Source organism: Castor canadensis, chromosome 5 (assembly GCF_047511655.1).
Source record: "Castor canadensis chromosome 5, mCasCan1.hap1v2, whole genome shotgun sequence".
NCBI classification, from domain to species: Eukaryota; Metazoa; Chordata; class Mammalia; order Rodentia; family Castoridae; genus Castor; species Castor canadensis.
Window position 1 is genome coordinate 83,277,097 of NC_133390.1, and position 17,700 is coordinate 83,294,796.

Here is a 17,700-nt window from a genome sequence, read left to right on the forward strand (position 1 = left end):
AGGAATGCTAATGATTTTTAACCTAACAGGTGTGAAGAATGTCTGATAAAATCACTATCAACTTTTGCAAATAGAGTCATTTCCTCTGTAAGGCAAGAATTTGATTCGGTATTTCTGACTGATTCATGTCTGCCACTTTGGCACTAGATTATGATTCTGGTCTGTGTTGCTCATTTAAAAAAATTTTTAATTGCCTACTGTTGATTTATTGAAATTCAGAGCCAATGCATTTCTTGCTGCTTAAATAAACTGCACGACTCCTTAAGCTCAGAGGTTTTCAGGTAGCCATGACACAGGCCCCTTGCTAAAAACAAAAGACAATATATTTAAAAGTTGAATTTTGAAACAACTTCTCATGGTACCATCATGAACACTCAAGAAAACAGTTTCTCTTTAATTCACATTCACTCAAAGTCTGATTTGCTGGAAATTTTGATTCTTAATTTTCTATATTATAGGAGATGTTTGGCTCTAAATACCATTTTGTACAAAGATAATTATTTTAAATTTAATACCAAGATGACAAAGTGGACTTGGCCCTCAGCCTATCATGCTATTCCTTCTCCATCCTCTGTAATGTTCAAATGCAGATTCAAGATGATACCAGACATTTTCGGAAAATGATGGTGATCAGAGAACTTTGTTGCCTCATTCAAAAATCTTCTAAAAATATCACAGAATTTAAGAAATTGAAGAAAATACTAAATTAGAAACATGGGACCAACTAGTTTTTAAGTCCTAGGGTGAAAACAAGTGATCATGGGGTGAAATCAATCACCAATTAACACCTACTTGTTGAATGATTTCTTTAGAGTTAGGACTAGCTGGGGAAGATTTCCCAAAGTCTGTTAAGAGGAGACAATCAAGGGCTAACCTTTAGGTTACAAATGCTGAGAACTTTCAAGTTAAAAAAACCATAATGGAATCAAAATAACTGTAACCCTACAATACATTGCTAACCAATGCCATGCTTACCATATTACCACTAAATAATATATAGTATTAAATAATAAGTAAATTAAAGTTCAAAGCATATGCTTTTAACAAAGTTTTGCAAATCATCATGGAACAAACATACTCAAGTTTAAGATTGAAAAAATGCCACATATTCTTATTCAGGAGTCATTTGTGTGCCATTGTGAGGCTCTTATTTATTTTAAGTCCATCAGTTGATTTTTACATGATATCTACACATTTAAAACAGCATCTTAGGGACCAGGTATAGTGGTGACACATACCTGTTGTATTTTTTGCTATTTGGGAGGCAAAGACCAAGAGGATCAAGGTTTGAGGCCAGTCCCACAAAAAGTTACAGAAAGTCCATCTCAACAAACAAGCCAGATGTGCTGGTATCCCAGTAAGGTGATAGGATAACAATCCAAGGCTGGAGACACACACACACACACACACACACACACACACACACACGACTGTTCCTGAAAAATAAAGGCAGAAAAGGCTGCGAATGTAGCTCAAGTAGTAGAGTGCCTGCCTAGCAAATGTGAGTCCTGAGTTCAAATTCCACCACCGACAATAAATAATTAAATAGCATCTTGGACTGGGGATGTAGCTCAGTGATAGAATGCTTGCCTAGCATGCACAAGCCCTGGGATTATCTGAACAACACAAGAAAAAAAAATTTTTTTAAATGGCAACTTGATAATTTATTACTACATAAAAGTTTAAGGAATGAGTTTTTGATCTAATTATTGCTTATTAATGTTCTTTATTGCTTAATAAATGCACAACTTAACACTTGCTGTTTCCACATCTGCAATTTGTTTGGAAAGTATTGCCTTGGGCTAATAGGGATGGTTAGTGCTGTTACCTCTTTTCTTATTATTATTATTTCCTTGATGGAGGAAATTGGAGGATAGATTGTGCTTGCATGTAGGCAGTGTCCCCTGGGAGGCAACACTCACTGTCATGTTCTTCATAATAAAACTACTTGAATGAAGATAGGTAAAGATAAAAGAGGTGGAGAAAATGGAGAAAACTGTGCTGGCGGAGTGGCTCAAGATGAAGCCCTGAGTTCAAACTCCAGTACCAAAAAAAAAAAAAGAAAAAAACTGTTGGGATTTTGGTCAGGTGCTGGTAACTCAAACCTGTAATCCTATATTGCAATATTTTTGGCAAGAGCACTACCTACAGGCTGTGAAGTGTCCTCATGCCATCACATAGGGAGTCACAGAACCTTAGCGTTCCCATTACTCCCATCTTATTTTGATTCAGATTAATCCACAGATGCTTTGAAAGAAAAAAAAAACTTGCCTTAAACTTTCTGCAAGTTTGTATTCTGTTTAAAGTCATGAAACTTTGTTAGGGTTCTGTATTCTCAGCTCTACTCCTTTATTTGAGCTGCTAAAACCATCAACAGCAAACAAAGAACCACTGAGGGGCATCACATGGTGCTGAGTCCTTGAACTCATCAAGATAAAGAAAAAGGAGAGGTAGGGCACCAGTGGCTCACGCCTGTTATCCTAGGTACTCAGGAGACAGAGAGCAGGAGGATCATGGCTCCAAACTAGACTGGGGCAAATGGTTCAAGAGACCCTATCTCAAAAAAACCTTCACAAAAATAGGGCTATTGGAGTGGCTCAAGTTGCAGGCCCTGAGTTCAAGACCCAGTATAGCAAAAAAAGAAAGAAAAAGGACAGAGTTAAAAGAACTAAAATAAACACATAAAACAAAAGAACAATTGTCCATTGGAAGATCAAAGAGCAGAAAATTTGTCAACACTCAGTGGAAAACAGGTACACTTCTATTCCATAGTGGGAGTTTCAGTTAGCCTGTTTTGAAGATATTTTGCCAATATGAAGAATTAAAATGCATTAATCATCTGACCCGATAATTCTGGATAGGAATCTTAAGCTATGTATGTACATGCAAGAACACAAGAGCACAGATACCACCCCTCACCCCCATCCCCATAATTACAAGGACACTCCTTGTTATTTTATTTTGAGACAAGATTTTGCTACGTTGCTCACATGGTCTTGAGGCTCAAGTAATCCTCTCTCCTCAGCCTCCTGAATGCTGGGATTACAGACACATGCGACCTTGCTAGGTGTTGTTTTTTGTTGTTGTTGTTTGTTTTTGGTTTTTGGTTTTTTTGTTTTGAGATAAGGTCTTATTATGTAGCCCAGGCTGAAGCCTCCTGCCTCGGCCTCTGGAGTGCTGAGATTATAGGTGTGTACCTCCCCATGCTCAGCTCATTCTCCTTATTTTATTTCTATTTATTTATTTGTTTATCGGTGATGCTGGGGCTTGAACTCAGGGCCTACACCTTGAGCCACAACACCAGCCCTTTTTTGTGATGAGTTCTTTTCAAGATAGGGTCTCGAGAGCTATTACCTAGGTTGTCTTCAATTACAGATATGAGCCACCCGGCTTCATTCTCATTATTTTAATAACAGAAAACTAGAAATAGGGAGGGGAAAAAAGAAAACCACAAACAACCCAAATATCTATCAAAAGGACATTGATCAATGAATTGTATACATGTACATTATTTAGCCATTAAAAGCAATGAGGTCCGTTTCTGCATCTGGGAGATGGAGATGTACTTTCCCTATTCCTTCTCCTAAGTACAACTAGAAATACTGGACAGTATACATAAAGCAAACATAAAAAGACACTGAGAGCCAGGCCTGTAATCCTAGCTTCTTGTGAGGCTGAGATCTGGAGGATCATGGTTGGAGGCCAGCCTGGGCAAATAGTTCTCAAGACTCCATCTCCAAAATAATGAGAGCAAAATCGACTGGAGGTGTGGCTCAAGTGATAGAGTGCCTGCTTTGTGAGCATGAACCCTGAGTTCAAGTCCTAGTCCCACAAAAAAGAAAAGGAAAAATTGACAACACCTGTGACTGGGACACACGGAGTGGGAACCCACACCATGGTGTGTGTGCTGGGGGAGGGTGAAACTAGGCTGGAAGATGGAGCTAAGGGCCAGCTTGCCTGGTGGCTGCAAAGCCCAGACTTTCCTGCTGTTGCATGTGCCCAGGAAGCTGGGAGTGGGCAACAAATGGGGGTGGGAGCTCGGTACAGAGCCTGGGAATGCATGAGCACAGGATGAACCCAAAGGCAGTTTTCTGGTTAGTACATGCCATCTGCTTTCCAAGGACAGAGCACCACCAGGCTAGAGAACCAGCCCAGGTGGAAAGTGGCCTGGGAGGACATAAGGCTGTGTCTGAGATAGTAACACAAGAAACACTGATCTGCTGGCTGTGAGCTCCAGTGATATTGCCGGGCTGCCGAGACCTGTCCGTGTCCTGGGGTCCCTGCAGGAGGAACTGCCCAGCTTCCAGCTGCGGAGTTGGTGGGACATCCCGCTGTCGGCTGCCCCTGGACCTGCCGCTGCGGTCTCCAGCGCTGCCTGCACCAAGATGAGCTCCGGTGAGAGCCACCAGCGTTGGGGACACGGCTGACGTCAGAGCTGCAGGTCAGGTCGCACTGCTCCTGTCCCTGAGTTCCCTAATGGAGACTTTCTGAGCTTCTCTCTCCATCAGGCTCAAAACTTCCCCTGCAACTTCACAACTTCCTCCTTGGTCTCCTCTGGTCACACCCTCTCTTCCATCATTTTTTCTTCCTTTCTCCTGATCTTCCCCTATTTCCCGTCCATCACGGGGTCCACCTCGTTCTCCCGTCGCCCGCGCTCCGGCTCCACAGTGCAGCATAGCGCGCGCTCTGCTCAGGCGCTGGGAAGCTGGTGGCGCCACGGGCCGCAGGCACAAGTGTCGCCGAGTGGGAAGGTCACTGCCTGCGGGACTCCTATCGGGCCTGCGGGGACGCGGGCTCTGGGGAGGACCTGTTCCCTAACCCTAACTCGGCCTCTTGGCCAGCTAGCCCCGCGGGTCCCTGGGAAGCCAGGCCACCCGCCAATGCGGAAATATCTTGACCTTTTGAAAGACCCCACAAAAATTAAGACGAAAAGACAAGCTAGAGATTGGGAGGAATTATTCGCAAACCACATAACTAACTGACAAAATACTTGCGTTTAAAATATTTACACATGCCTAGCAAGCGCCAGGCCGAGTTCAAACCCCAGTACCACCAAAATGTGTTTATATACTCTCAATAACTCAAGAGTAAAGCAAACAATGAACATACTAGAACATGAGCATTCCTTTTTTTTAACTGTTAGCATATTACAGTTATACAGGGAGTACATTGTGACATTTACTTATGTACTTACAATATGTCTCAATTAGATTCATCCCCCCTCCATCTTTCCTCATCATTCTCCCCTCCCCCCACTTCCCCTGCCCCCTTCTTAGAACAATTTCAACAGGTTTCAGTGTTCTATTCTCATACGTGAGTACAAAATACATCTACCATTTTCTCCCCCTCCACCATTTCCTTATGACCTCCCTCCTCCTGCTTGTCCCCTCCATCCCTGACAAGGACCTGTTTTACCTTCCTGACCTTCGTTTGTTCAAAAATAAAAAACATTTTTGCTAGTATATGATAGTTTTACAGGAGATTTCATTATGACATTTACAAATATACATGTATTAGATCCAGAATCGGTTCATTCCCTTCCATTATTCTCCCTCCTACCCTATTCCCCTTAAGGTGAATTCAGCAGGTTTCAGTGTTACCTATTCATATTTGTGTAGAGTACATCGCCCATATTCATCCTATTGACCCTCTTCATATACCCTCCCCCTCCCACTAGTGCCCTCCTTGTATTATGACCTGTTTTACATTCATTGTTTGAGTGTCTGTTCATTGTTCAGTAGGGATTTTCCTTGGAATTTTACATGTAAATATATTGTGCTTAAATCAGTCTAACCCCCTCCATTACTCTTCCTCACCCTTTCCCCCTACTCTGTTCTGTTCAACCGTTTTCAGTGTGTTTCATCTTGACTTGTTCCTACAGAGATATGATGTATTTCATTATTATTTACTCTCTATCATTCTTTTCTTCTTTTCCCACTCTCTTAGCCTCCTCTAACAGGACCATTTTTGGAAACATGTTCTGTATATATGTATATATGATAATGCTTGTATTTGTATTGGATCTGCCAATACAATGCCACCTTTTTCTTTCTGAACCTTGTTAATTTCACTGAAGGTGACGTTTTCCAATTCCATCCATTTAACTGTGATTGACAAAATTTCTTTTTTCTTTATGGCTGAATAAAATTCCATTGTGTATAAATACCACATTTTCTCAATCCATTCACCAGTAGTCTAGCATCTGGTCTGTCACCATAGCTTGGTTGTTATGAATTATGCTGTAATTAATATGGCTGTGCAGATGCCTTTATTGTAGCTTGACTAACATTTCTTTGGATAAGCTGCTTAGGAGTGGTATTGCTGAATCAGTTCTATTTTTAGTTTAGCGAGAGGTCTACATATTAGTTTCCAAAGTGCTTGTGCTAGCTTACATTTCCACCAGCAGTGTGGGAGGGTTCCTTTCTCCCCACATCCTCGCCAACATTTGTTGTTGTTTGTATTGGAGTGAAGTGGAATCTTAACATGGTTTTAATTTGCATTTTCTTTGTGGTCAGGGATGGTAAGCATTTCTTCATGTGTTTTTTTTAACCATTTGGACTTCTTCCCTTGAAAATGCTCTGTCCAGTTTATTTGCCCATTTCTTCATTGGGACAATGATTTTTTGGGACTTTAGTTTTTTGGTCTCCCTGTATATAAATTCCTGGTTATAAATCCTTTGTCAGACATATAGCTGGCAAACATTTTCACCCATTCTGTGGGCATCCACTTCAATTTAAAGACCATTTCTTTTGTTGTGCAGAAGCTTTTTAATTTCATGTAGTCCCATTTATTAATCTTTTCTCTTAGTTGCTGAGCTTTTTGAGTTCTATGAAGTCCTTGCCTATACCTATTAATTCCAATGTATTCTCTGATTTTTCCTGTACTAGCTTTTTTTAAAAAATTATTCATATGTGCATACAATGCTTGGGTCATTTCTCCCCCCTGCCCACACCCCCTCCCTTACAACCCACCCTGCCCCTTCCCTCTCTCCCCACCCCCTCAATACCCAGCAGAAACTATTTTGCCCTTATCTCTAATTTTGTTGAAGACAGAGTATAAGCAATGATAGAAAGGAACAAGGGTTTTTGCTAGTTGAGATAAGGATAGCTATACAGGGAGTTGACTCACATTAATTTCCTGTGCATGTGTGTTACCTTCTAGGATAATTCTTTTTGATCTAAACTTTTCTCTAGTTCCTGGTCCCCTTCTCCTATTGGCCTCAGTTTAAGGTATCTGCTTTAGTTTCTCTGTGTTGAGGGCAACAAATGCTAACTAATTTTTAGGTGTCGTACCTATCCTCACCCCTCCCTTGTGTGCTCTCGCTTTTATTTTGTGGTGTGCTCTCGCTTTTATTTTGTGATCAAAGTCCAATCTCCTTGTTGTGTTTGCCCTTGATCTAATGTCCGCATATGAGGGAGAACATACGATTTTTGGTCTTTTGGGCCAGGCTAACCTCACTCAGAATGATGTTCTCCAATTCCATCCATTTACCAGCGAATGATAACATTTCGTTCTTCTTCATGGCTGCATAAAATTCCATTGTGTAAAAATACCTCATTTTCTTGATCCATTCGTCAGTAGTGGGGCATCTTCGCTGTTTCCATAACTTGGCTACTATGAATAGTGCCGAAATAAACATGGATGTGCAGGTGCCTCTGGAGTAAACTGTGTCACAGTCTTTTGGGTATATACCCAAGAGTGGTATTGCTGGATCAAATGGTAGATCAATGTTTAGCTTTTTAAGTAGCCTCCAATTTTTTTTTCCAGAGTGGTTGTACTAGTTTACATTCCCACCAACAGTGTAAGAGGGATCCTTTTTCCCCGAATCCTCGCCAACACCTGTTGTTGGTGGTGTTGCTAATGATGGCTATACTAACAGGGGTGAGGTGGAATCTTAGTGTGGTTTTAATTTGCATTTCCTTTATTGCTAGAGATGGTGAGCATTTTTTCATGTTTTTTTTTGGCCATTTGAATTTCTTCTTTTGAGAAAGTTCTGTTTAATTCACTTGCCCATTTCTTTATTGGTTCATTAGTTTTGGGAGAATTTAGTTTTTTAAGTTCCCTATATATTCTGGTTATCAGTCCTTTGTCTGATGTGTAGCTGGCAAATATTTTCTCACATTCTGTGGGTGTTCTCTTCAGTTTAGAGACCATTTCTTTTGTTGAGCAGGAACTTTTTAGTTTTATGAAGTCCCATTTATCTATGCTATCTCTTAGTTCCTGTGCTGCTGGGATTCCATTGAGAAAGTTCTTACCTATACTTACTAATTCCAGAGTATTTCCTACTCTTTCCTGTATCAACTTTAGAGTTTGTGGTCTGATATTAAGATCCTTGATCCATTTTGAGTTAATATTAGTATAGGGTGATATACATGGATCTAGTTTCAGTGTTTTGCAGACTGCTAACCAGTTTTCCCAGCAGTTTTTGTTGAACAGGCTGCTTTTTCTCCATCATATATTTTTAGCACCTTTTTCAAAGACAAGTTGGTTATAGTTGTGTGGCTTCATATGTGGGGCCTCTACTCTGTTCCACTGGTCTTCATGTCTGTTTTTGTGCCAGTACCATGCTGTTTTTATTGTTATTGCTTTGTAATATAGTTTGAAGTCAAGTATCGTGATACCTCTAGCATTGTTCTTTTGACTGAGTATTGCCTTGGCTATTCGTGGCCTCTTGTGTTTCCATATAAATTTAACGGTAGATTTTTTGATCTCTTTAATGAATGTCATTGGAATTTTGATGGGAATTGCATTAAACATGTAGATTACTTTTGGGAGTATAGACATTTTTACTATGTTGATTCTACCAATCCATGAGCATGGGAGATCTCTCCACTTTCTATAGTCTTCCTCAATCTCTTTCTTCAGAAGTTTATAGTTTTCTTTGTAGAAGTCGTTCACATCCTTTGTTAGGTTTACACCTAGGTATTTGATTTTTTTTCAAGCTATTGTAAATGGAATTGTTTTCATACATTCTTTTTCAGTTTGCTCATTGTTAGTGTATAGAAATGCTAATGATTTTTCTATGTTGATTTTATATCCTGCTACCTTGTTGTAGCTATTGATGGTGTCTAGGAGCTTCTGAGTAGAGTTTTTTGGGTCTTTAAGGTATAGGATCATGTCATCTGCAAATAGGGATATTTTGACAGTTTCTTTACCTATTTGTATTCCTTTTATTCCTTCTTCTTGCCTAATTGCTCTGGCTAGGAATTCCAGTACTATGTTGAATAGGAGTGGAGATAGTAGGCATCCTTGTCTGGTTCCTGATTTTAGAGGGAATGGTTTCAGTTTTTCTCCGTTAAGTATAATGCTGGCTGTAGGTTTGTCATATATAGCTTTTATAATGTTGAGGTCCTTTCCTTCTATTCCAAGTTTTCTTAGAGCTTTTATCATGAAATGATGTTGGATCTTATCAAAGGCTTTTTCTGCATCTACTGAGATGATCAAGTGGTTTTTGTTTTTGCTTCTGTTAATGTGGTTTACTATGTTTATTGATTTTTGTATGTTGAACCACCCCTGCATTCCTGGGATAAAGCCTACTTGGTTGTGGTGAATAATCTTTTTGATGTGTTGTTGAATTTGGTTTGCCATTATTTTGTTGAGGAGTTTTGCACCAATGTTCATTAAGGAGATTGGCCTATAGTTCTCCTTTTTGGAGGTGTCTTTGCCTGGTTTGGGAATAAGTGTAATACTGGCTTCATAAAAGGTGTTTGGCAGTTTTCCTTCCCTTTCTATTTCGTGGAACAGTTTAAGGAGGGTTGGTTTCAGTTCTTTAAAAGTCTGATAGGATTCAACAGAGAATCCATCAGGTCCTGGACTTTTCTTTTTGGGGAGACTCTTGATTGCTGTTTCAATTTCATTTTGTGTTATAGATCTATTCAGGTGATTAATTTCCTCTTGGTTCAGTTTTGGATGATCATATGTATCTAGAAATCTGTCCATTTCTTTAAGATTTTCAAATTTATTTGAATATAGGTTCTCGAAGTAGTCTCTGATGATTTCCTGGACTTCCATTGTGTTTTTTGTTATCTCCTCTTTTGCATTCCTGATTCTACTAATTTGAATTTTTTCTCTCCTCATTTTAGTCAGGTTTGCCGGGGTTCTGTTGATCTTGTTATTTTTTCAAAGAACTAACTTTTTATTTCATTAATTCTTTGTATTTTTTTTTTGGTTTGTATTTCGTTGATTTCAGCTCTTATTTTTATTTCTCACCTTCTATTTGTTTTGGGATTTGCTTGTTCTTGTTTTTCTAGGAGTTTGAGATGTATCATTAGGTCAATGATTTGGGATCTTTCAGTCTTTTTAATATATGCACTCATGACTATAAACTTTCCTCTCAGGACTGCCTTTGCTGTGTCCCATAGGTTCCAGTAGGTTGTGTTTTCATTTTCATTGACTTACAGGAACTTTTTAATTTCCTCTTTTATTTCATCAGTGACCCATTGTTCTTTAAGTAATGAGTTATTCAGTTTCTAGCTGTTTGCATGTTTTTTGTCTTTACTTTTGTTGTTGAGTTCTACTTTTACTACATTATGATCAGATAGTATGCATGGTATAATTTCTATTTTCTTATATTTGCTGAGGCTTGCTTTGTGCCCTAGGATATGATCTATTTTGGAGAAGGTTCCATGGGCTGCTGAGAAGAATGTATATTGTGTAGGAGTTGGATGAAATGTTCTGTAGACATCAAGTAGGTCCATTTGATCTATTGTATATTTTAGATCTTGGATTTCTTTATTGAGTTTTTGTTTGGATGACCTATCTATTGATGATAATGAGGTGTTAAAGTCTCCCACATCCACTGTGTTGGAGTTAATATATGCTTTTAGGTCTTTCAGGGTATGTTTGATGAAATTGGGTGTGTTGACATTGGGTGCATATAGGTTGATAATTGTTATTTCTTTTTGGTCTATTTCCCCTTTTATTAGTATGATCTCATTTAATCAATGTAGGTTTGAAGTCTACTTTGTCAGAGATAAGTATTGCTACTACTGCCTGTTTTGGGGGGCCATTGGCTTGGTAAATCTTCTTCCAGCCTTTCATCCTGAGCCTATGTTTATTTCTGTAGGTGAGATGGGTCTCCTGTAAGCAACAAATTGTTGGATCTTCCTTTTTAATCCATTTCGTCAAATGGTGCCTTTTGATGGGTGAATTAAGTCCATTAACATTAAGTGTTAGTACTGATAGGTATGTGGTGATTCCTGTCATTTAGTTGTCTTAGTTGTTTGAAGATTTCATTATGTGTACCTAAGTTGAGGTTATGCTCTACTTTCTTGCTTTTTCTTTTCCTGTAGTTTGGTGCTGCCTGTTCTTTCATGGTTATGTTGGGTTTCACTTTGTATGTGCAGAATCCCTTGAAGAATCTTTTGTAGTGGTGGCTTTGTGGTCACATACTGTTTTAGTTTATGCTTATCATGGAAGAGTTTTATTGCTCCATCTATTTTGAATGATAGTTTTGCTGGGTAGAGTATCCTGGGGTTGAAGTTATTTTCATTCAGTGCCCAGAAGATCTCTCCCCAAGCTCTTCTTGCTTTTAATGTTTCTGTTGAGAAGTCTGTTGTGATTTTGATGGGTTTACCTTTGTATGTTATTTGTTTTTTCTTTCTTACAGCCTTCAATATTCTTTCTCAGGTCTCTGTATTTGTTGTTTTAATGATGATATGCTGTGAGGTAGTTCTATTTTGATCTGGTCTGTTTGGTGTTCTGGAGGCCTCTTGCATCTCTATGGGAATCTTTCTCTAGATTTGGGAAATTTTCTGTTATTATTTTGTTGACTATATTACACATTCTCTTTGCTTGCACCTCTTCTTCTTTGATGCCCATGATTCTCAAGTTTGGTCTTTTGATGGAGTCGGTGAGTTCTTGCATTTTCTTTTCATAGGTCTTGAGTTGTTTAACTAATAGTTTTTCAGTTTTTCCTTTAATTACCATTTCATCTTCAAGTTCTGAGATTCTGTCTTCTGTTTGTTCTATTCGGCTGTATTGGCCTTCCATTTTGTTTTGTAATTCTGTTTTGTTCTTTTATCTGAGGTTTTCCATATCCTGTGTTGTTTCCTCTTTAATGTTGTCTATTTTTGTCCTGAGTTCATTTATCTCTATTAATTGTATTCTTTGTTTCACTTTGGTGTTTATACAGTGCTTCTATGGTTTCCTTTATTTCTTCTTTTGCTTTTTCAAATTCTCTATTTTTGTTGTCTTAGAATTTCTTCAGTGTCTCCTGCACATTTTGGTTGACCATATCCAGTATCATCTCTATAAAATTCTCATTGAGAACCTGTATTTCTTCTTTTAGATTATTCTTGTGGGCTTCATTGGGTTCTTTGGCATAGTTTATCTTCATTTTGTTGGAGTCTGGGTCTGAGTATCTGTTTTCTTCATTTCCCTCTGGTTCCTGTACTATTTTTTTGCTGTGGGGAAACTGGTTTCCCTGTTTTTTCTGTCTTCCCTTCATTGCCCTTTGTGTTGTTATTGTCTCTGTACTGTGTGCAATTAAGTATTTTCTGGCTTGTAATAATAGCACTAGTGATATTTAGAATGGAAGGGTGAGAAGAGATGGAAAGCAAACATGTTAAAGGAAAAGGGAAAAACAAATAAACAAGTAGAAAAAAACAAAAGAAACAAGCAAACAAAAAAAGTTTCAAAGATATTAACAGGGAGAGACAATGTACTAATCAACCATAAGCTGAAAAGGCATTAGAGAGACAGAGAGAGGATTGAAAATAAAAAATAAAAAAATAAAAATTAAAAATAAATAAATGGAGAAAAATATATATATATATTTAAAAAAAACCTCCCTCAGCCTCCAATCCTGGAGATGGTGCCTCTGATGTTGTTCTGTAGTTGTCTTATCAAAGGGGAAAAATAAAATAAAACAAAACCGCACAAAACAAAAAAAAAAACCCTCAAAGTGTCCCAAGTTCAAATGCAATACAGTTTCAGTAAGTTTTTCAGCATGCAGGTGTAGTTTGGCTGTTTTCTCATCTAAGGTAGGTAGAGAGAACAAAAGAGTCTAGAGACAGGTCTGTGAATGGCTATCTGCGGCTGTGGTTCACCTGCCTGCTGCTGTCAGCCTGCTGTTGCTGGAGGCTTTATTTATGCAGATCTCAGGAGTGAGCTTAACGCTCACCTGGCCCCACAGGCTTTGTTTACTCAGAGTTCTGTGCACATGCCACTGCCACAAGCTTTCCCCTTTCCAAGCACACTGGAGGAGGTGACACTGTACCTACTTTCTCAGGCCGGTGTGTTTATTTACAGTTCATGTGGGAAGTGGGTCTTCCCCCCTCTCCTGTGGAGTTTTCCTCCCTCCACCGCTTTTACAAGCTTTCCCACTCCTGGTTGCTGGGCGTGTGCTACCACTCCTGCCTTCTCTGGCCCAGCTTGTTTATTTACAGTTCTGTGAGGGATTCCCCTTCACCACTTTCGGCACTCAGGGCGCCCCACCCTCTTTGCTATGTGTCTTTATTGTTCTTATTGCTTATTATTCACTTTCTCTTTTTTCCCTGGGTGGAGGTTGGTCTGTCCAGGGGGCTATGCTGATCTGGCCCAGGGTTTTCTGTGGGAGTACCGCGTACCGCTTAGCTCACCTTGTGGTCTGCGTCTTCCCAAGCCATCTGGGCATCTGGCAGTGGCTCGGGGTCCCCCCTGGTTTCTCTGTTTAACGTGAAGTGGAGATGCTCTGCGCAGGCTGGAGGTGTGGAGGGGTCAAAGTTTTGCCTCTTCTCTGTGGTTTTGTCTGTAAGGTGTATATCCAGCGTCTCTCCAAGATTTTACTTTAGGAGGCATGCTTTCTGCTTCCTCCCTCTAGCCTCCACCTTGGAATCTCCCTGTACTAGCTTCTTATATTAAGGTCTTTAATCCACTTTGAGTTGATACGTGTACAGTGTGACAGATAAGGATCTAGTTTCAGTTTTCTGCATGCAGATATCCAGTTCTCCCAGAAACAGAGAAGTCCATTTTTTGTATCAGTTTAATAACTCCACTTTTTCTAGGAACAGCAATATGGCTTCTGCAAGGCCATACTTGCTGAGAAACTTGGTGGAGAAGAGATTGCAGTGACCTGCACAGTGTTCCATACACAGGTAAGAACTTCCTGGATATTCTTGCTCATATCTTCAGAACAGAATGACCCCCTTAATGCTTATGCAGTGTGTTGGTAATAACAGGGCATTTGCTGGCCTGTTCTGAACCCCACAATGTTACATGACACTGGATACATGGAATCATCAACACAGGGAAGGATAGTTCAGCTATGTCTTTCCCTCCCATGCACTGGTGGCTGCAGGGCAGAAGCATCCTAGTGTGTAGTTGGCAAGGCCACCTTTTTATTCATGGGAGGTGGGAGTGGCTTTCTTAGCTGCAGAACTTGGTGGGCAGATCCACCTGGCAGCTCCCAGTGGCTGCGGGTTTGGATGACAAAGAGTGAAGGTTACCTGTAACTGAGCTACTTTTACTGAAGGGATAGGTTTGCATGTAACTACCATGACTAAGCTAATCCTAGTGACACCAGGATTAGGCCAATTTCCTCTTCCCCATAACCCTGATGGGATCCTTGGTATTTGGGTAGTTCTTCTTTGCTAGATTCATCGCAAAGAAAAATCATTACAAATTGGGGAGAGGTATGACCCAGACCTGTGGGTGGTCTTGTCTGGGAGAACAAAGCAAGCTAACCTAAGGAAATGGTCCTCTCTCTAGCCTGAGGTTCCACAGCCTCAGGCAGATGTCGCCAAAACAGCAGACCCCATCCCCGCAGTGGAGCAACCTGCACCAGCACTTCCTTCAGCTGGGCCACCTGCACCTTCCATGACGCTGGGCCATGTGATGGTGGCAGTTCGCCCAAGGCCCCCACAGAACTGGGCACACTACGACCTGCGCAATTCCTTCTCAGGTGTGGCCTCAGTAGAGTCAGCCTCAGGAGAAGCTTTCCCCCCAGAAACACCACCTAAGGTGACCCATCCTGGTGCTGCTGGTCCAGGTGGTCCGTTGGTCCGCCCATGCCCAGGGAAGGTCAGACACTTCAAACTGTAGCCCAGACACAGCAGAGTAAGAAGTTTTGACACAGAGGATGTAGCTACCATTTTGTCCAAGACTGGGTAAGGGTGGGGGCCTTTTCTGCTGTCAAAGCAAAGACTGCGTGTGTCTAGATTAATATCAAGGCTTTAATTCTAATTTTTCTTCGTTCCTCAGAGGATAGAAGCAGAGAGGTGATGGTTATGTTTAATGGAAGGCATAAGACTGACATCATTGTCATTGTTTTGCTGATAAACCATTTATTTCCATTGTGTTCTCTGCCTTCTGGTTGACCTCATAAAAACAGTTGGAACTGTGACTTTGAAAGGTGCTCTTACTAAACTTATTTCTGCCTCTTAATAAAAGTGCCTGGAGGACCTTCCTTAATAAAAAAAATGTTCTAAACTGAAATGTGGTTATGATCATTGACTCTTCTAGCCCAGATCTACTCTTGTGTGTGGTTTGTTGTTCTAACAACCACACAAGTATTCTCACCAAAGTCTATGTGAAAAGAGAAACCTAAGAGAAAAAAGGTCAACTGTGTGGCCATAGAGAGGAAAATAAGACTAGGATCTGCTCACAATCCATACAATGTAACCATTTCCTTATAAGAAAACAGTTCTTTTTCATTCATAAGGGGCAGAAAATATTGCTAAGGAGGCCCAAGTGCCTGAACTTTGTATAGACAAATCAATCATTGGTTTTCACCAATTCTCAGGTAAGTATTGTTAATTAACGAAGGAATCTCATGATAGTTATGTTTGTTCATTAGTTATGTTTAGAATACCAATTGAAGGTCTGGTAGAATGGCTCAAGTGGTAGAACATCTGTCCAGCAAACGTGACGCCCTGAGTTCAGATCCCTATACCCGCCCAAAAAAGTTTAAATACTCATTGAATGAACTGTATATACTTCATTTTATAATTCAGGGTTGTCTTTCTAGTTGATATGTTTTAACAGCAAAAACTTAAGCTCTTGTTTACATTAAAATTAGGGAAGGAATACCTGGGCAGGTGAATCCAGCAGACATTTGTAGACAGCAGACATTTGTAGACATTCTCTAAGTGCTCAAAGAACTTAAGTGAATAAATAGCTGCCATTACAGAATGGTGCCTAGGCAGTGCCTGTTTTTATCTATTAGTATTAAGCTGTTCTAACCCACCTCAGTGATGAGTCCTGCCAGATAGAATTTTAAAGGGTGAGACCAACAGTCAGTTGCAGGGCTACACTGAACCAAGAAGATTGAATCAAGCATTGTTATTCAAGCATTGTCACCCTTTCTGGAGGTTTTGCCAACATTCCAGTAACCATACAGAATAGCCAGGAATGTAAGAAAACCACTGGGTATCCCAACAGCCAGAGAAGACAAAGGTATGGGAGCTGTGCTAAATGCTGCAGAAAGAGCACAAGGATGAGAACTGAGAAAATCATTGTTTTAGCAGTCTGACTTGAGGTCATGATGACCACTGGTAGGCACAGCTGCACTAGGAGAGACAACCTGGATGTCAAGGGAGAGCGTGAGGAAATGGAAGGCAAATATGTTCCCCTCTTTCAAACGAACTGATTATGAAGGGTAGGAAAGAAAAGATATAATCTAAGTGGACAAGTAATGGAAAAAAGTTTATTTTAGGGAAAAGAATTCTGAGCATATTTAGGGCAAAAGATAAGAAGAAACAGAAGAGAGGAAAAGAGGAGATGATGGGCAAATGCTGAGGGAGCTTTTTATTTAGTGAAGAGTTCAGTCCTTCCTTGAAGGAACTTGAAGAGGCTCCTAAAAAGGCATTTTTCACCCAGGACTGCAAAATATTCATTCACTTTCCATGCTTGTTACACACAGGTGTGGCTGTGAGGGACCACGTAGAACATTAGACAAAGTGTGTCCTTAGGCAGGCAGCAGACACACAATCCAAATCAGTTTAAATAAAAAAGAAATGATATTTATTGTCTTGTGTACTGAAAATTCAAGTGGACAAGTATTACCTACTGTACAACTGGAACAAACAGAAGACAAGTTATGAGGCTTTTAAATCTACTGCCCTCATAGCACATTTTTGCATTAAAGCTTTCCTGTTTTCCCTTTTTCTTTCTTTCTTTCTTTCTTTCTTTCTTTCTTTCTTTCTTTCTTTCTTTCTTTCTTTCTTTCTTTCTTTCTTTCTTTCTTTCTTTCTTCCTTCCTTCCTTCCTTTTTCTCTCTTTCTTTCTTTTGTGGGAGTGGGGTTTGAACTTGGAGCTTTGAACCTAAAAAGGAGGTTCTCACAAATCAGGTGTTCTTCCACTTGAGTCAAACCTCTAGTTATTTTGCTCTGGTTATTTTGCAGATGGGGTCTTAAGAACTATTTGCTTTGCCTGGCCTCCAACTGTGGTCCTCCTGATCTCAGCCTCCCACGTAGCTAGGATTACAGATGTGAGCCACTGGTGCTCAGCTTTCCTGTATTTTATTAACATCATCTTTAATACCTTGTAGAATGCTCTTCTAAATTAAAGAATTGCATATGTCTCACTTAACTTCTTTTTTTAGTGGCCTTTTAATCACCTTAAACTTATGTTGCAAAGTTATTGGATTCCAGTTTCATATTTCAGTACTTGTACCACAACTACCAATTAACTATATTTAGTAAATTTAGGATAATATGTACTTACAACTACGATAACACCACCCGTTATCATAATAGAATAGTGATCATTCAGATCACCCAT

The 17,700-nt window shown here is 39.9% G+C and overlaps 1 long non-coding RNA gene across 1 annotated transcript; it reads left to right on the top strand.

The window, feature by feature from the left end:
• Positions 1–13,981: 13,981 nt before the first annotated feature.
• LOC141423078 (uncharacterized) lies at positions 13,982–15,414 on the top strand. The gene is made up of 2 exons (XR_012447734.1): positions 13,982–14,075; positions 14,689–15,414. It is a non-coding gene; the product is annotated as an uncharacterized lncRNA (long non-coding RNA).
• The last annotated feature ends 2,286 nt before the right edge of the window (positions 15,415–17,700 follow it).